Raw genomic sequence first — 21,401 nt, forward strand, 5'->3', positions numbered from 1 at the left:
AAAGGGGACATTGATTGAGGCCGGAAGAGAAATGGAAATGTGCTCTTAACAAATAAATCAACCTCCTTCCAACCTCTGCCTCTATTCTCAACATCTATTTTTAAAACACCCAACCTTTCCACCGCTAGAATTCTGTTTGCTATGGCTCTATGGTAATATGGCTACGGAATGACCCAGACCTTTGACTCTGCACTACTTTAAACTAAATCCAACATACCTCCGCCGTCAAATCCCCTGCTCCCTTATCTGTCAAACAGGTATGCCCTTACTAAATAAATAGCAACATTAACAGGCGTCATGGAAAATGCTGCGTTGACAGGAAACAGAGTGGCCCTTTCTTATACCTCCCTGCTCTATCGTTATACCTCCCTGCTCTATCATTATACCTCCCTGCTCTATCGTTATACCTCCCTGCTCTATCGTTATACCTCCCTGCTCTATCGTTATACCTCCCTGCTCTATCGTTATACCTCCTCGCAAAACTTTTGATTGATGTCCCCTTGGGCGAAGGGGGTTTGAGGTGTTGCCATGCAGCCAGAATATCGAGTATCTTCTTGCCCCCACTATTAGACAACAGCAGCTTCAAAAAGAGGGCAGACAGAGGGAGAAGCCCAGTGGCTGGCGATAATTGCCTGCCTGCATTCAAGGTCATTTTCAGACGGGAGGCTAAAAAGTCATTAGTCCGGGGCCTTCTGTCAGCCCCTATGCTTATCAATTGTCTTGGATTGAGTTGGCAGTGTAACATAACTCAATCACACTCTCGGTGGTCGGATTGGATTTTAGAAGAAGACCTAGTTGAGGCCTTTCATATTAAACTTTGAGGCCGAGGACAAACTGAAACAATCTAGGATTAATATCGGTCGCAAAGGGAACCAGGGAGCAAGGGCTCGTTTGTAGCGGTGCAGAAAGCAGCAGCATTAGAGCGATGCGACCAGCCAGAACGAGAAACAGGGAGAGAACCAGAACTAGAGACCGAAAGATCCAGAATGAGAGAGACAAGACAGCAGACAAGCAAAGCCACAAAGACTTTCATCCCTCCACAAAGTGGAATCTCCACAGCATTAGAAGGCTCGCCAGTCTCCACTTTCAATTCCCATCACTTTTTCAGCAGCACAACCCAGCTTTGTCCTTTTGGCTGATATCGTCCCTGAAAGGCTTGTGTTGTCTCTTCGTCTAGGGCTTGTTCATTGTTATATCAGTTAGGCTGTGGTAACTCTCGATCACATAGTTTCATGCTCCTTTACTCAGCAATATAGAAAAAAAGGTGATGCTATTGTACTCCCCAATTAGTCTTGGTCTATGTCTGGGGTTTATTGTTGAAAATTCCTCCCACTTTGCCCAGCCTCTGAAATGAAACAGGAATAAATAATATGAACACCACAATCCCACGTGAGTAGTAAAATGTCATGCAGGTAGCATAGTGCCACTGAGACAACCTTTCCATTTTAATACAGTACGGTCCATTGGCAGCTCGTGCTAATGTCTAAGGCGATGCTGTTGAAATGATTCGTTAACATAATGGAGGGAAGCTAATTGGGCGAATTCCACACCAGATTACCGATAGTGGTAAATCACTTGCCACAACCACCCTGTCAGATATGGCCACACATACACACGCATTCAGGCACACACAATACAGTCAAAATGGAGTTGATTCTACTTGTGGCTACCCCAGTCACTCACTTTGGGTTGTAGCACAGCGAGGTAGTCTACTTACAGAGGAAAGTGAGGAAAGTCCATCTGAATCCTGATCAGCTTTCTAAACACAAGTCAAAGCCTGTTGTGTAGCACAATCGCATGAAAACCTGAGCAAATGACACAAGACCTGACACAAGAGTGCAAATTATACCGTGACATTCAAGGGAGCCTCTATTGGGAAAATGTTTTATGGGCCTAATAATAAAGATAGGTAATTTAATGGTAAAAATGTATTACATTTTAATGCGGCATGACGAAATGTAACGAGTGCACTGAGAGGGAGTGAGTGTTTTAATAAATAAATAAACAAAATAATAAACACGAAACACAAACAACACACCGACATGAAACAGAGTCAATAACACCTGAGGAAAGAGCCAAGGGGAGTGACAGATATAGGGAAGATAATCAAGGAGGTGATGGAGTCCAGGTGAGTGTCATGAGGCTCTGGTACGCTTCACGATGGTGACATGTGTGCGACCTCTAATCTCTCTCTCTCCAGCCTGATGACCAAGAGGCCGGAGAGAGAGTATACGCGACAGTACCCCCTCCCTGACGCACTGCTTCAGCCGCAAGATGCCGACAAAAGGGGACGAACCCGGGGATCAGGAGCGGACCGGTCACCCCTGCTGAAGCGCGGGAACCCGTCGAGCCGACTGGGGTGCTGATGTCCCAATCTCACGTCTGTTTCATGTGGCGTAAATTAGTGCAAATTGCATATCAGCCCCCATCATTGTTAATTTTGTTTCGCAGGGCATGGGGTGGACAAATGTACCCCAGGATCAGATGGTATCTTCCGCATGGGCACTGAGACAGTAGCATTACAGGCACTCCCTCCCTTCACTGATCGGACTAAAATTGATTAGTGCAAGCAAGCTTTCCTCTGCATTGCTTTCGCCAGATGTCATCATGTCAGATCAGTGATTACCACATGACCCTTGAAATGCGGGAACCCGTCGAGCCGGCTGGGTCGCGGGAACCCGTCGAGCCGGCCGGGGCGCCGGAGCACGGCGATCAGGCTGAGGCATGAGAGCCTGACGAGCCGGGTGAGGCAGGGGAGCCCGGCGACCCGGCTGAGGCATGAGAGCCTGATGAGCCGGGCGATCTGTCTGAGGCATGAGAGCCTGTAGCGGCTCCCGGACCCGACGTCATTTACACTGACAAAAAATACAAAAAACACTCCCTGATGCTTCCCTTAGATGAGGTAATTCTGTAAAGAGTGTGCTGAGAGTCGGGTAGCAAGTACAGGGAGTAAGTGTTTTAATAAATAAACAAAACACGAAACACAAACAACGCACCGACATGAAGCAGAGTCAATTACACTTGAGGAAGGAACCAAGGGGAGTGACAGATATAGGGAAGATAATCAAGGAGGTGATGGAGTCCAGGTGAGTGTCATGAGGTGCTGGTGCGCTTCACGATGGTGACAGGTGTGCGGGATAATCAACAGCCTGATGACCAAAAGGCCGGAGAGAGAGTATACGTGACAAGAAAACCAGCCCAATGCTGATATTTTTTTGACTAATTGGTCTTTTGACAAATCACATCAGATCTTTTCACATTAGATATTTTTCAGAGCTGATATGATTGGTCGAAAGACAAATGAGTAAATAAAGATCAGAATTGGGCTGGCTACCTGTGTAAACGCAGCCAAAGGGACAGGTTTGCCAATTGTTTTTTATCTGTGTGTGTGTGTGTGCATTCATGCATGTATGCGTGTTCCTGGGTATGTTTGTACGTGTGTGTGGATTAAGAAAGGATGAATACCAGCAGACACTGAATCCTGTATTTGAAAATCATATCTAGCTCACTGGAAGCTGTCCTTAGTTGACTTTGTTGCTGAGATTGTCAGATTGGTTTTGGTTTATGCGAAATATGATCTCTAGAGCTGTGAGCTTACTGTTATGATACACAGTACACTATATTGCGACAAGAGCTTTTGAATGTTAATATGTCAAAAGATATGGAACTGTAGGCTGTGTGGGCAAGTATTTGGGCAAATATCTTTTGGGGTTGGAATATGTAGGCTAGTAATTTGGCAGTCGGGCAGGTTTTTGGCAGTCTTTTGAAATGTACTTAATTATTGGACAATCATTTTGAATCTGTCAACCAACTGCATGTCTGTGTGTAGTCAGTCCCTCTGGTCTGTACATCCGTGGTATGTTTTGTGCCTGAGGTAGTGGGAGGAGTAAACTGTAAATCAAAGCCATTCGCAGCCATTGTGTTCTGTGGTTTATGAGACTCCGTGGTTGATGCACAATAAGACGTGGGTAAATCCGTTCTTTGACCGATGCTAAGGGACATGTATGTAATCTAGCACTATACAACTCTAGACAGTGGTCATCTTATGGAATGTCCTACATGTTAATGTCAAACCCACCATCACCACTAACCGCCAAACCCTAAATTGACTCTTTGTTAATCCAAACTCCCATTTATAGCCATCAGTATGCATGTATTCTGTTCTACTCACATATCTTTGCTGGCACTGTAGATCTTATTCCAGACGATCCATATACTTTTGGCCTGCCCAGCTTTACCCACCATGTCCTGAATAGGCCATTGTACCCCATTTCTGGGGCTTACACAAACACATGTCGGACTGTAGGATGTCCATTCATTGATGTAACCCATGTACACAAAAGGAATCATTCTGTGTTTCCCACATATTCATCATGTGCCATTGGATATTCTAGAGATAACCTACGTTTCTTATTGAATCGATTTTGCCCTGTAATGAACTCAGAATATTTTTTTTCGGGATGCCAATTTGAAATGTCCATGGCTAGCCAACACATTCCAATTTTATCATCATCCATGGGTTGGCCTGGGTTCATTTGGTTCAGTGATGTTGCCTCATAGCGTGAATGAAAAACAGTGCCTTCAGAAAGTATTCATACCCCTTGACTTATTACACATTTTGTTGTGTTCAGCCTGAATTCAAAATGGAATAAATATTTTCTTTACTCATCCATCTAAACAAAATACCCCATAGTAACAGAGTGAAAACATGTTTTTAGACATTTTTGCAAATGTATTGAAAATGATATAAATAAACATTTCATTTTCATTAGTATTCACACCCGAGTCAATCATTTGTAGAAGCACCCATAGCAGCGATTACAGCTGTGAGTCTTCTAAGAGCTTTACACAGCTGGATTGTACAATATTTGCCCATTATTATTATTTAAATTCTTCAAGATCTGTGAAGTTGATTGTTGATCATTGAAAGACAGACATTTTCAAATCTTGCCATAGATTTTCAAGATGATTTAAGTCAAAACTGTAATTAGGCCACTCAGGAACATTCAATGTCTTCTTGGTAAGCAACTCCAGTGTAGATTTGGCTTTGTGTTTTAGGTTATTGTTCTGCTGAAAGGTGAATTCATCTCCCAGTGTCTGTTGGAAAGCAGACTAAACCAGGTTTTCCTCCAGGATTTGGCCTGTGTTTATAGGTGTATTCTGTTTATTTTACTGTATGCTTGCCGATGACAAGCATACAGTACCCATAAAATGATGCAGCCACCACCATACTTTAAAATATGAAGAGTGGTACTCAGTGTTGTGTTGGATTTGTCCCAAACATAACGCTTTAAATTCAGGACAAAAAGTTCCTATATTTGCCAAATGTTTTGCAGTATTACTTAAGTGCCTTGTTGCAAACAGAATGCATGTTTTGGAATATTTTTTATTCTGTACAGGCTTCCTTCTTTTCACTCTGTCATTTAGATTAGTATTGTGGAGTAACTACAATGTTGTTGATCCATCCTCAGTTTCCATTAAAATCACCATTGGCCTCATGGTAAAATCCCTGAGCAGTTTCCTTCCTCTCCGGCAACTGAGTTAGGAAGGACATCTGTATCTTTGTAGTGACTGGGTGTATTGTATTGATAGACTATCTAAAGCCTAATGAATAACTTCACCACACTCAAAGGGATATTCAGCGTCTGTTTATTTTAATTTTTTACACATCTACCAATTGTTGCCCTTCTTTGCGAGGTATTGAAACATCTCTCTGGTCTTTGTGGTTAAATCTGCTTGAAATTCACTACTCGATTGAGGGACCTTGCAGATAATTGTACTGATTGTGTGGGATACAGCTATGGGGTAGTCATTCAAAAATTATGTTAACCACTATTATTGAACATGGAATGAGTCCATGCAACTTATTATGCGATTTGTTAAGCACATTTTAACTCCTGAACTTAATTTAGGCTTGCCATAACAAAAGGTTTGAATACTTATACATATGAATTAGTTGAGGCTATATGTCACTTAGTATGGCTAGAGTTAGGGACGGGTTCAATGGTTAGGGCTATGGCTAGAGTTAGGGACGGGTTCAATGGTTAGGGCTATGGCTAGAGTTAGGGACGGGTTCAATGGTTAGGGCTATGGCTAGGCTAGGGACAGGTTAAAACACAAAATGTAGAAAACAGCACTCATTGGAAACGTATGATTTCTCCTGTTATTCTTCAAGACATAACAATGCCATGGTCCTGTGTAGGCTTGGGCAGTATCCAGATTGGCATACCTTCATACCAACCTTGTGCTATCCCGGGATATCGGGTAATACCGGCAATGAAGACAAGGTGCACTATTTTCAAACCCCACTGAGCCTCTGTAATCCAAAGAAAAGCAATGCTAACAAGTACATGTAAAATCCCATAGCGAATGCTAGCTAAATGCTAATGAGCAGATGCAAACATTTTAAACAGTCTCTGACATAAACTATTTGCAGGACAGACATCCCAGCTCATAACGTTTTAAAAGTAACAAAAACATGCTACTCAGAGATTGCTACACGCACAAAACCAATATTGATCCAGGTAGTGATTATCTGCTCTTACCAAGAGAAGCTGGATTTTGCAAGAAGCTAACCACTTAGCTAGCTAGATGACTAGCTGCTAAGTTAGCAAACCAAATGCACAACTGCAACTTAACTGCTTTTGACAGTTAACTTAATATTTATAAGATATCTAGCTGGCAAACATTTAGTTTCAATTCCATACTGTAGCTAGATCACCTGGCGCATGCTGCACAACAGTGATTGAGGTCTCTCGTCAATGTGTGCTTGTAAACTAAATCTATTTAAATCAAATCAGATGTTATTTGTCACATGCACCATAGAAAACAGGTGTAGACTAACAGTGACACACTGTTAGGAATTTTGTTAATAATAACTAAAACAATTTCTAGATTTAGATAAAACTATAACTAATTGAACTCTGCACGCCTAGTGAAAAGAGATTTGTGCTGTGGGTTATAAAGTAAGCAGAAAGGGTCGTTAAACTATGGTTGAACTGACCCAACTTAGCCCTGAGATGTTTAGATAAGGCAGTGAGTAACTTTTTAGGTCTTCCATTATCTTGAGTTGTCTGCTAAAGTGGTAATAAATTATAGTGAGCCTTCAGGAGAATAGATTATATTGTGTGTCATGTGTGTGCGCTGGGAAGTTGGAATGAACTTTTGAACCTGTTTTATAAAGGTCAGGAGGAGGAGATTTATTCTGTAACCTATGACGTCATATCTTGTATATAAACTGTTGTTTATGGTCAAATGGTAGCGTGCTCCGAGAATAAATACTATTATCTAATTTTAATAAGACTGTATCCTGTCTATGTTAATAAGTATCTTACAAATTCTTATAAATAGACAGATTGATTTGAATTAATGAGTACATTAGAGGAATTATTTAATTCCCTCAACACACACCTACTTATAGGTCCATTTCCAACAATGCAGAGTAAAAAATTAAAATTGAAATAGTGACACGAGGGATAAAAATACAGTGAATAATGAATAAAAATAACGAGTAAAAATAACATGGCTATATATAGGGAGTAGAAAATAACATGGTTATACAGTATACAGGAAGTATCTACTGAGTCAATGTGCAGGGGTACAAGGTCATTTAGGCAGCTATGTACTGTACATATAGGTAGGGGTAAAGTGACTAGGCAACAGGATAGATGATAGACAGTAGCAGCAGCGTATGTGGTGAGTGTAGGGCTGCTGCGGTGACCCTATTACCACTACACCTGCGGTCACAAGTCATGAATGCAGTCAAATTCCACATGACCATTTAGTCACGGTAATTAGGCTTCTCCAAGCTCTTATGCTGCTGCTGGTCTTGAGTAGCCTACCAAACTTGCTAACTGCCTGGTACTCAGCACTCTATTGTCCCTCTAATCACCTTGACATCAATGCAAATGTATTTCAAAAAATCTAATCAAATACTTCATGAGAGCCCATGAGCTCATGTTGCGCAACATTTCTATAGGCTATGTAATTGCGGGAGAAAACAGAGTGATGGCCGTTAATAAAAAGACGAGGATCCCATCAGCTTTCTATAGGCTAGGCCTACTATATTTATTTAATTAATTAAGCACATTGCTTCTCTTTAAAACAGGAGTGTAGCCTATCTGGCTGGCATGAAAATAAACAATGGGGAAAAGTGTCCTCCATTCACTATTTAAGTGCATAGGTGACATGTATTTTTTCACTCTGCCCGTTTCGATGCAGGTGCATCATAATGGTCCATTCTAAATCAAAACAAATGTCACACATATAATATTTAGTATATGTAAAGACAAGATTAAATAAAGAATAGTCTGAAGGGTGACAATATTAGCCTCTCACTTGTGAATTATATATTATCACGTGTGAATGATGCCCAGCATAAGAAACAATGCCTTTTTTTTGGCGACTTTTTCGAATCATAGTCGCACACCTCATGTAGCCTAGCCCAAAGGCCTATATATTTTAATAAGGTTTGTATCACAACTAAAGTGGCCAAATAACTTCTTAAAATGAAGCACATTAATCCGCTTTACAAGGGGTGTAGAGCCTAACTGGCATATATAAACAGTTTGGGGAAGATAATTTTCACCATAAAAATGCACCTTTACAATAAAAGCATTACATGCATAATTGCATTTGCGGTCACTTTTGATAATGGTGTGTTCCGCTAATGGAACATTCGTGCTTATAGCCTACTACCATGTGTACCATGTGCTGCGCTAATAATGTGAAGAAATAGCCTAATTGTTTATCAACATTTTAAGCTAAACATTCTGATCTGTTGCATCATCCACATTGCATAAAACATTTTTTTTGTTACTAATGGTTGTATTAATTTGGGATCTATTGCATCCCACAACTGTCCCAGACTATGTTTGGAATATTTATTTCTTGCAAAGAATAGAATAGGTTGACTTTTGTACTATGGGGTATAGTAGATTGACATAGGCTAGTGCTTTTGCTGTTCTTTTGGTCTACTCATCTTGTTGGCTGACGAAAAGTAAATGTGGACAGTTCTTCCAATATCTTCAATATGCACCTCGGAATTGGATAAGGAGTCTTTTCTTCTGAAAATTACTGCATTTTCTTCATATCATGCTTCTTTAGACCTGTCTAAAATAAATAATGGATTTATTGTGAAGGTGTAGGCTATATTACATGGATTTATTAAACTTTAAAATGGCTTGTAGGCTATGTGTGGAAGCCAGGAGATGCTAAATGTGTTTTTGTTAATTAACTGTCAGTTACCATAAAACCGACAGTTATTTGCTTGACAATCACCGGCTGACTAAATGTTGTGACCGCCACAGCCCTAGGTGAGTGAGAAAGTGTGTGTGTGAGTGAGTGTGTGGCGTCAGTATGCATGTGTGTGCATTAGTGGTGCAACGGATCACAAAACTCACGGTTCGGATCGGATCATGGTTTTGAGTCACGGATCGGATCATTTTTCAGCTCCGCAAAAAAAAAAAGGAAGACAAATAACTTTGCTTTCCATTTATTACTTAAAGAACACTTAAAGCAAGGAACTTTTCAATGTTTAAATAAAATATTCAATACTCAATTGTTAAATTAAAGTGCAATATGAGGCATGATACCGTCTTCCTTTGAACAATAGTGAATGAAAAAATAGCCTGTGTCCACATCATCAAAAAAAAGTTTAAAAAGAAAGCAAAGCAGACCTGAGCTTATAATTTGAAATTCTTTTTCAAAAAGATGAGGCTGTCTACATTGTCTGGGGAGAGGGTAGACCTCTTTGCAGTCACTATGTTCCCTGCCGTGGAGAACACCCTCTCGCTAGGAACTGAAGTGTCAGGCACAGCCAGGTAGCGTCTTGCCATCATGGCAATGTGAGGGTATTTACACTCATTGTTTTTCCACCATGCCAGTGGATCACCATCCACTGGAATGCCGCTTGCTGCCTTGTAGGATGCCACCTCCTCTTTGATGGTGTTGGCAAACGTCTTGCCTGTGTTCTTGCTCGCAAAGGCCTCCCCGAAAAGCTCCTTCATGGCCAAATTAATTTGTGGAGGAGATGCCTCTGAGTCTGCTCCTGTCGGCTCTGTGGCTTGACCCTGCAGAAAAAATTACTTGATCTATTAAACTAACTAATGATTTATTTTCATATTTCATAGAACTATATTTGTGACAATAACATTTAATAAAAGCCATTATTATTCCAAATAAAAAATGGATGATTCTAATAGCAATAGCATAGACTAAGATTAGACTGCAGTATATTTATTATTTAAGTAATTCACTCTTATTTTTTTTTTACCTCTTCAGTGGCCACAATCTCAGTGGTGAGATCACTGTATGTCCTCCGGTGTAGGGCAGGGTCTAGGTGAGACAGGGACTTGAACCTTGGATCCAGTGCAGTAGATCTATGAAGGTAGTCCTCCTGTACATGGGGGTATCTGGGGTTCAGGTCCTCTCTAATGGCAGCCTTGACATCTCTAGTGAGGGTGCCGTCTTCCTCACTTGGGGCCATGGATTGTATAATCCTTGTTTTCAGAGGTAGGATCATGGACACATACGGTGCAGTTTCAGTGCTCAATAGGGTTGTAACCGTTTTGCCACTTTCACGTCATCATCAGAAAAGGTGACGAGGTATTTTTTTTTTTCAGGGTCTTGTCTGTCAGTGCAGAGTATACAGCTGCCTGCTGCTCAAGATAGCGCTCCATCATGTCAGAAGTGGAGTTCCATCATGTTGTGACATGGTGTATGAGCTTGTGGGTCGGTAGCTGTAACATTTCTTCCTTGGTCTTAAGCACATGAAAAACACAAGACGCTTTTCCACTGTTGTGCGTCGTGGAAAAAGGAAACCACCTTCCTGATCCTCCCAAGGAGGCGGTCCATCTGGTTCACTGAGATTCCCCTTTGGGATGCTATATTGATCACATGTGCAAAGCAAGCTATCTGTGGCCCCAGCCCAGCTTCTATCACTGCATTTACTTGGTTCTTGGCATTATCTGTGGTGATTGGGATATTGCTATTGGGCCTCTCTAGCTTCCACTCTGCTACTGCTCCTAGCAGTACCTGCGCCAGATTTGTGCCTGTGTGACTCTCATAGAGGGGGCGTGTCTGTAGCGCCATACTTTGCATCTCCCACTCCTCTGTGGTGTAGTGAGCAGTCACAGTCACGTAGCTTTCCATTGCCCTGGAGGTCCACCCGTCTGTGGTGAGGGCAACAGAGGATGCCTTGGATAATTTGTTGACAATTTTGATAGTTTCCTGTTCATAAAGATCTGGCACGATCGCCATACTGAAGTGGGTGCGCGAGGGGATTTCATAGCATGGCTCAAGCAATTTCATCATATTTTTAAACCCTTTGTTTTCCACAACAGAGTATGGCCTTATGTCTGCAGTGATAAACATCCCAATCGATTTGGTGATGGCTTTATTTTGGTCTGATTCTGCAGCAAAGGGCTGCTTAAATGCCGCGGTGAGAAGTTGTTGTCTCTTGGCTGAGTTGGCTCCCGTCACTGACACACCAGGGTGATGACGCTTTAAATGTGTGGCCATGCTCGATGTATTTCCATGATCATATGGCTTTCTTGTGGCACAATGCCTACACACCGTAATGGTGTTGTCCACCACCCTTCTTCCATCATCATATTTGACAGGGAAGACAAAATGCTCCCATACATGAGACTTAAATGAAGCGGGAGGCTTTTCCAGTTCTTCAGCTCCTCCGCTAGCCATGGCTGTCACTGCTCTTTTTTCTTCTTTGCTTTTTGTAATGCGAGCATCCAGGATTGATTCGTTGGGATTCAACATGCCCGTTCACGTGAACAGTACACACAACTGCTTAAAAAAATAATCATATCAACCTTCAGGCTTCAGAGTAAAACACAGCATCTGTCTTGTCTTTATCTTTTCACTGCAACTCTGCATCGAGATTTAGGGAATTATTACCTTAAAAAGTAACAGCGGCATTAAAACTGTATTTCACACTATGATGGTTAAACTTTGCAATTGATCCGCGGTTCACATGCGTGCCGATCCGTGGGGGGTGATCTGTACGGATCATGGATCAACTACGGTCCGTTACACCACTAGTGTGCATGTTATGTGTATGTCGGCGAATGTAGTGTGTATGTGTGTGCTAGGGTGTCAGTGTAAGTATGAGTGAGTGTATGGGTAGAGTCCGGTGTGTTTGCATAGAGTCAGTGCAGAAGAGTTCTTGCAAAAAAGGGTGTGTTATACTTTAGCTTTGGGGTAGAAGCTGTTCAGGGTCCTGTTGGTTCCAGACTTGGTGCATTGGTACTGCTTGCCATGCGGTAGCAGAGAGAACATTCTGTGGCTTGGGTGGCTGGAGTCTTTGACAATTTTGTGACTGGGGACTATGGGAAGCTTTATAATGAGAAATGAAGAACGTGATCATCTCCTATTGCAAGTTGACTGCAGGTATTTACTTAAAAAGTAGCTGCAAATATTCACTTTTTTTCATTTTAATTTAGTAAATAATTTTGACGGTATTGAAAACCATCCTGTGGAAATTTTCAAATACCCCGGTATACGGTTCAGCAGTCTTATGGCTTAGGGGTAGAACCTGTTAAGGAGTCTTTTGGTCCTAGACTTGGAGCTCTGGTACCGCTTGCCGTGTGGTAGCAGAGAGAACAGTCTATGACTTGGGTGACTGGAGTCTTTGACAATTCGTTGGGCCTTCTTCTGACACCGCCTAGTATATAGGTTCTGGATGTCAGGAAGCTTGGGCCCGGTGATGTACTGGGCCATACGCACTACCCTCTGTAGCGCCTTACGGTCGAAGGCCGAGCAGTTGCAATACCAGGCAGTGATGCAACCAGTCAGAATGCTCTAGATGTTGCAGCTGTAGAACTATATGAGGCTCTGGGGACCCATGCCGAATCTTTTCAGTTTCCTGAGGGGGAAAAGGTGTTGTCGTGCCCTCTTCACAACTGTCTTGGTGTGTTTGGATCATGATAGTTCCTTGGTGATGTGGACACCAAGGAACTTGAAACTATCGACCCGCTCCACTTCAGCCCCGTCAATGTTAATGTGGGACTGTTCGGCCATCCTTTCCCTATAGTCCACGACCAGCTCCTTTGTCTTGCTCACATTGCGGGAGAGGTTGTTGTCCTGTATTTACGCTTTGCCTGTTTGATGGTTCATCTGAGGGCATAGCAAGATTTCTTATTAGTGTCCAGATTAGTGTCCCGCTCCTTGAAAGCGGCAGCTCTAGCATTTAGCTCGGTGCGGATGTTGTCTGTAATCCATGGCTTCTGGTTGGGAAATGTATGAACATGTGACATGCTGGTAGTGAAGCCAGCCAGCTCTATATTATCCGTGTCGTCGTTCAACCACATCTCGGTGAAACATAACATATTACAGTTTTTAATGTCCCATTGGCAGGGGTGGAAGTAACGAATTACAACTACTCACGTTCCTGTAATTGAGTAGCTTTTCTATTTGTACTATTTTGAGTATTTTTTAAAGGCTGTACATTTACTTAAGTACATTTTGAATGAAGTAAAGTACTTAAGTACATTTTCAAAACAATCCGTTAGAGTACAATCTAGAAAAAGGATACACATCATCATTGCAAGCACATAAAGTTTGCCCCTTTTGTAGCAGCTAGAACTGTTCACTTGTTTGTCAGTGACAAGTAACATGACCAGATGGACCAATATAATTCAGTTTCATGTATCGCGCCAAAACGGCCCAATCACAGCTGTGTATGCAAACCAAATGATAATCGATAGCAGGATTTTCTGTAAAAGTAAAAATAAAATAAAAGTAGCTACATGCCATGAAAAAAAAGGTTTCCTAATCAATTTGAAAAATAAATGGACCCTAACGAGATTGAGCAGGTTCAGGAGACAATACAGACACACACAGAGACAGAGCCAGTGGCTGGGTCTTCTGAAGACCATGAGGGAGGAAATCCCTGGCCGCATCTCAAAGAACACTTCAGCTGCAAGCAGATAAGAGGACTCTTAAACTCTGATTACCAAAGATGGTGGAGGTGGCTGCCTACAAAAACTCCATGTCAAACTTGAGGAAATGTAATGGTACGAAAAGTAAAGTTATACATATATTTTATCGCCATGAATGGCGTTTGTTGTGTAGGCTATGTAGTGTAGCTAACAAAGTGTTGCTACTAGCCAGTTGCATTCCATCTGTAGCATAATGCTAACGTTAGCTAGCTCATCCTGTTGCTAGCTAGTTAGAAGCTAACCCTGACCAACGTCTTTACACAGCTGAAGGAACTAACGTTATACGCTATAGTGCGGGCTGCTACTGCATTTACATTATGGTGGCTAGTAACGTAAACTCACTCACTTTTGTACATCGCCTTGGTCCGTACAATTGACCTTATTTTAGCACCCCAAAAACGTATTACTTCCAGATCAACTGTAATGTCAATACCATTGTAAAGCACAATTTCTCCCCTTTCCAACAAAATCCACGACGAGACCTCCACGCTGCCCGTTGCTGCATGATTCAAGAAGGCAATGAGCTCCGTCGGGTCTTTTTAAAAATGGCAGGTGGGGAAGCGAAACTAATGCATGATAGTGAGAAGGAGAGATGTCGTGTAGGGAAACGGCTTTTTTTCACTCGATCTGTCCAACTTATCACCTTATTGCCTCTAAAATGTAAATAAAACACTATAAAGAGTTTATATAATGTGTCATTACATAACTATTTGAAGGTTTGTGTCGAATTTGAATTGGGTTTTTAGGGCGGTGCTAAAGTGATCTTCAGAAGTAAACATTGCCTTTTGAGAGTCATGATCACTTGCAGTGACGACGCAAAAAATGACTTGGTATCCCCCCTTACCCCCGTCACTGTCCATTTCTTGTTTTTAAACGATGAGAGAAGTGCTACACCTGGTGGAGAGAGATTGTAAGACAGAAATAGTTGCTTTACGCTTGCTGTACGTTACGGCATGACACATCACGATGTAACGGAGGGTCAGTTTTTTCAACTTTTCTCCAATACTATAGAGCCATTACCATGTCGATCAACGCTTGAATAGAAACGTAGTTCACACCCCAGATTATGAAGTCAACACAGTCGCTACAGTCCCATTAGTTTTCTTTGTAGCCTCGTTTGAATGACGCGGTTGCGCACATTTGTACGGAATGGGGTTTACGTTAAATAGCCATCCCATAATGTAAGTTGTTGGGTATAGCTAAAAGTGAAATGAATGAACTTGTGAAGATAAAATAAATACATCATTTTGAGACCTGGGATTTTTAGGCATGTGCATTATCTTTTTTTGCTTGCTTATTACCTAGCTATATCTGGTTGGATCACTGAGTTTCCAATAATAGCCAAAATCATGTTTGGTTAAACTGTAGTTCTTATAACTGGGGAAAAGAAAGAACAATATTCCCCAACATCCGTATGTATTTGGACAGTGACATTATTCAAAACATGCTGTAATTTCTAAATGGTTCATTTGATATGAATAAAAACACCTTCTTATAGCTGACAGTCTGCACTTTAACCCCATTGTCATTGTATCGTTTAAAATCCAATGTGCTGGACTACAGAGCCAAAACAAAAATGATGTCATTGCCCAAATACTTACAGATTGCAGTTTGTGCTGGTTTAAGTTAATTTGTATAAAACCAAACTGGTCAGGCTATATACATTTTGCCCAGATTGATGCAATAATTTTGTCCACAGAGGAAACATCCATTAAAGATGACAAACTACAATATGCTCACCTCTGCAATAACAAACAAACGAACCAAGGAACTATCAAACACCTCGACTTGCAAGCAAGCAAAGATGTCAGAAATGATGGCAGTGGGAGGAGCCAGGTGCGTCTCACAGGCAACCGTTGACAAGCTTATCATTAATTTGATCTGTGAGTGCCAACAGCCATTCTCTGTGGTCGAACAACCAGCTTTTAAAGAGTTGGTAACCACTCTGCATCCTCAATGCAAAGTAATCTCCAGACCTACTGTTTGTTCAAGAATACATGAAGCTGCCAATCACATGAAGAAGACGGTTATGGCACACCTTGGCAGGGTAAATTATGTTGCCACCACCACTGATTGTTGGACAGCTCATCAAAGGAGTTCCATCGGGTTCACATGTCACTGGATAGATGAAGAAACTCTGGTGAGACGTTCTGCTGCACTCGCTTGCAAGAGATTGAGAGGTTCCCACAGATTTGATGTGCTTGCAGGTGCCCTCGATGACATCCATTGTGCATACAGGATCAGGGAGAAAGTGGTAAGAACCACAACAAAGTGATCAAACTTTATCAAAGCATTCAATGTTTTCGGTGAGCAGAGCCAGGCAGTCGAGTCAGCAGACCAAGACTCAGATGCTGACGAGCCAGCAGAGCAGGTTGAATACCAAGACACCTATTCCATCCTGGAAAATGACAGTGGCCTAGACTATCAACTCCCTCAGCATCAACAGTGTGCATGTCACCTGCTGAACCTCATTTCAACAACAGATTCTGCGTTGGCAGAAACAAATAGTGAAAGCTACAAAAGGTTGTCCAGGTGGTCTTTTGCCAAATGCCAAGCCATGTGGAATAAAACGGTCCGGTCAACCTTAGCTGCTGAAGTTGTAGAGAATGAGTGCAAACTGCAGTTGATCCGTCCAAATCAAACACGTTGGAACTCAACTTACCTGGCTGTGGAGTGGATCACACGTATCATACAAGAGAAGGGGAAGGATGCCATAAGAAATGTGTGTGAAGAATTAAAAGTGAATATGTGAGTAGCAATTCTTTGAATCAATGTAATGTTTTCCTATTACAGTAATATGTATTGTCCATGAAATGTTAGAATTCTAAGAGGTATTACATTTACCTTACCTTGTCTTTCAGGCTGAGCCCGGCAGAGATGTCCTTCTTGAATGAGTACGGCAAAGTGATGAAGCCTTTGGTCTCAGCCTTGAACGTTCTACAGTCTGAGACCAACACGCATATGGGGTGGCAGGGATCTTCTTACTAAAAACAAAACTTCAAAGGCTGGATGCATCTTGCCAAATGTGCCTACCACTATCAGAACCATTCAGAACGGTCTCCAAAAGCGCTTTGGAGAAATGATGGAGGAGCCACAGCTTATTGCTGCTGCAATCCTTCTGCCAAAGTTCAAGACATCTTGGACTGACAAAACTGATGTCATCACAGCCGGTATGATTTATTTTAACCTCATTGTCCATATGATGATACAGTATATGTTGGTCTTTGAGTCTTTTCTTGAATTGTTTTTTGTTATGTTTTTCTTTTTTTCATTATTTAAGTTGCATTACAGGTGCTGTACAATAATCTTTGGGTACAGCCAGACATGGACTCACCTCAACATTAGAGAATTTGTTAGGTCTGAATGTATTTGAACAACTCAAATCAATCTCAGTATCTGAGAGTAACAACTGTGTTAGAGCTATTTCAATGCCAATAATATGATTGTGTTGCCAGCCACATACAACAGAGTTTGCTGAAACACTGAAAATGTGTCGAGACTGAGCATCTAAGGCAGCATTCATCTGATGAAGAGGATTTCTTCTCATCACTGACAACCGAAGGGTCAGAAGGTACAGGGCAGCTGGATGGGTATCTTGCTGGTCCATCGGACAAAATAGATTTACTTCATTTGTTTCCGTACATAAAAAAGTTGTCCCTCAAACTCAACACAGGCCTGCCTGCGTCTGCCGCCGGTGAGCGTCTTTTCAGCTGTGCTGGACTGCTCTTCACTGCAAAGCCAGCCAGGATAGACTCAATTAACTTAGAAAATCAGCTCCTACTGAAACTGAATGGCAAATTCAGAGAGAAGTGAATTGAGTTAAGGGTTCGATAGGTAGTTCCACAAAAAATATTCCTTTTGAACATTCCTTTGAACATTTGTATATGTGAAGTTGAAGATTTAATATTAAAATCAGCTGTGCTGGATCTTATCTTGTTGGTTATTTTCTGGTGTTTTATGGAACATTTAGGCTGTCAAGCATTACATGTAAACAATATTACATATACAGTAGTATAAAGAAAATCATTTTTTAAATATATTCATTTGTTTGTGAAGCCTGCATTCAATTGCCACACCCTTTTCCCATGAAATTCCATTCTTGTAAAAGGAGAATAAAAATAACCATCAAAATTGAAATAGCAAATTATTTTAGAAGTAACTTAGTAACTTTTACTCTGAGTACTTTTTAAATGTGCTACTTTTTACTTTTACTTGAGTAGTTTTTTACACCAGTACTTTTACTTCTACTTGATTACAATTTAATTAAAGTAACAGTACTTCTACTTGAGTAGGATTTTACAGTACTCTTTCCACCCCTGCCCATTGGTAGGAAAGTCTTAATCGTATATCGTCGAGTTTGTTTTCCAATGATTGCACGTTAGCCAATAATAGGGAGGATAGTAGTGGTGGTTTACCTACTCTTCGGCAAATTCTTACAAGGCACCCCGCCCTCCTCCCCCTTTTTCTCCGTCTTTTCTTCACGCTCATGGCGGGGATTTGGGCCTTGTCTTGACAAGGCAGTATATTCTTTGCGTTGTACTCATTAAAGAAAAATCTTTGTCCAGTTCGAGGTTAGTAATCACTGTTCTGATGTCCAGAAGCTCTTTTCGGTCCTAAGAGACGGTAGCACCAACATGATGTACAAAATGAGTTTCAAACAATGTGAAAAAACAAACAAAATAGCACAGTTGTTTAGGAGCCCGTTAAACGGCAGCCATCCTCTCCGGCGCCATTATTGCTGTCAGTATACAATATAACGCCCAAGCCTGTGTGGCTCAATTGGTAGCACATGAAGCTTGCATCATCAGGATTTTGAGTTTGATTCCCACTGGGGTCACCCATACAAAAAATGTATTCACACATACTGTCACTTTGAAGTGCTAAAATGGCAAATAATTGAACTAATGTCAGGTGACATATACAGTAACTACTATGGTTAAATGTCAACATTTGGACCTATTTTGTTAATGTATTTTTTAATGTATTTTAATACCTATGTTCTGTCTCAGATGAAACAGGTGGGTTTGTGTCTGTAATGTGCCCCTGAATATATTAACTATGCCATGTCTTTTTGGTTGTGTTGACCTGCATGTGAATACATAAAGCACTCGGTAACACTTTCTCCAATGCCAATTGAACTACAGTGAAAAAATCTATGATTTCACTGAGTAACAGTTCATATAAAGAAATCAGAAAGTCAGTCAATTGAAATAAATTCATTAGGCCCTAATCTAGGGATTTCACATGACTGGGAATACAGATATGCTGGTCACAGACACCATTTGCCTCATGCAGCACGACATCTCCTTCGCATAGAGTTGATTAGGCTGTTGAAGATGCATATGAGCTTCCCTGAGAGTTTGTGCAGAAGTTTTTGTTTGTGCATACCAACAGTTTCATCAGCTATCGGGTGGCTGGTGAGGAAGCCGAATGGACGTAATGCAAAATTCTCAAAAACAGCGTTGGAGGGACCAATATTTTTGATTAATATAGTTTACTTCAAGTGAATAAAAAATTGTTTCAGTAACTTATTTTAACCCTTCCAATGCTGTTTAGCAATTTACTTTATATATATATATAAATAATCATTTTTTATTTATTTTTTGCTTTGACAGTTTGGGGCACCTGACAGGCTCGTGTCACAAATGTAGAAAGCTATGTTATTCAATTATTGCACCCACACTGCTCGCACGCGCCAAAGAGCTTCTGCGTTGCCGAGGGCTAAAATAGAAGTTCTAAGTTCTATATTCAGTTCTATTTCTGACGCAGATTGCGCTGCAAGTCCTGCCTCTCCCATCTCCTCATTGGTTTATAGAAGCAGGTACCCACGTGCCACCTCCTCATTGGTTATACTCACGTGGGTGACTGAAAGACGAACGAGGTCAGTGGCGGTAATGCATCAAATTTATGAAAGTTGCCAATCGCAATATAAAGTCAAGAGAAGAAAAATCCTGGAAGGAAGAGAAATGACTGGAAACGATTCGGTTGACCGTTTTATGTGTGGATTAATTGGCGGAGTAGAGAACCATGTGCATTTAAGGCTAAATAACAACTCAATGTTTATATCCCAGGACAAATTAACTAGCAACAGCAAGCTAGCTAAATAGGACAAATTAGCTAGCAAGTGCAAGCTAACTAGCTAAATTGCCATAAATGTTTAATGCTTTTCGACCTGTCCCCAAATTAATATAATTGATTCAGAGTTTGTTTTGATATTTTAACCTGCGTGTCGTGATCGTGTTTGGTGTGGGGGGACAAAATAAATGTATGCATGATGGTGCATACGCGCAGCCGGTTTGGGTTCCGTGTAAGTACTCTCCCAGACTGAGTATAATGAATTGCCTCTAAACTCAATGTTCATTACAAATACAATATGCCAGGAGAAACAAATTGCAATACTGATTTCTCATTTAAATCAGTTAATTTTTTCCTCAAAATTGTGTGCAGCGAGACGTTGATATATTATCAGCAATCCATTAAATATGTTTTTAATAAGACACCTAATCCAAGGGGCACAAGAACACTGGCATGGATGCTTGACTTCTGATAAAAGAAGTGATTTAATGTCACTCTTGTTTTTTTTAGCCCTGCATATACCCCAGACAATGTGTAGAAAACAAAATTAATCATTGGGATTGTCATTTTTTGCGGTGAAAGGTACTTAAATGCAAGATTAATTTAAATGCATGTCTTCTCCATTTCGAATACTTCACAGAAACATGGTGGAATTACACGGAGAGACTAGGTATATAAACTGTGCCGCGTCAGCACAAATCAATGACAGATAATGAAATAGCGAGGACAAGGTAAAAAACGTATTGGACCACACCTTTAATGAAGACTCACGTATATTCTGCTATCCAGGCTAACATTCCCAATAGTCGTATACAAAGTACCCAGAATCACTATATTCTCTAACTTTTGTTCCAAAAGGAATGTGGATATGTTCCTTCACAATTGTGCACTCTCCTCAAACAATAGCATGGTATTCTTTCACTGTAATGTCTACTGTAAATTGGACAGTGCAGTTCGATTAACAATAATTTAAGCTCTCTGCCCATATCAGATATGTCTATGTCCTGGCAAATGTTCATGTTACTTACAACCTCATGCTAATCACATTAGCCTACGTTAGCTTAACCGTCCCACGGGGGGGGACACCGATCCCATAGAGATTAAAGGCCTAATGCAGCCATTTCTATCTCAGTATTTAATATTTCTGGGTAACAATTAAGTACCTTACTGTAATAGTTTTCCATAAAAATGTCTCAAGCAAGAATTTGGCTAGGACTGTCTGGGAGTGGTCTATGGGGAGGGAAAAACTGAAAACTAGCTGTTTTGGCAGAGAGGTTTGGAACGCTCTTTGTTTTTTGTCTATTAACTAATTTACTGCCTGGTGATGTCAGGCAAGCTGGAACACCACCCATGCAAAACCTGCTGAATAGA

This window comes from Salvelinus namaycush, chromosome 12 (genome assembly GCF_016432855.1).
Source record: "Salvelinus namaycush isolate Seneca chromosome 12, SaNama_1.0, whole genome shotgun sequence".
NCBI classification, from domain to species: Eukaryota; Metazoa; Chordata; class Actinopteri; order Salmoniformes; family Salmonidae; genus Salvelinus; species Salvelinus namaycush.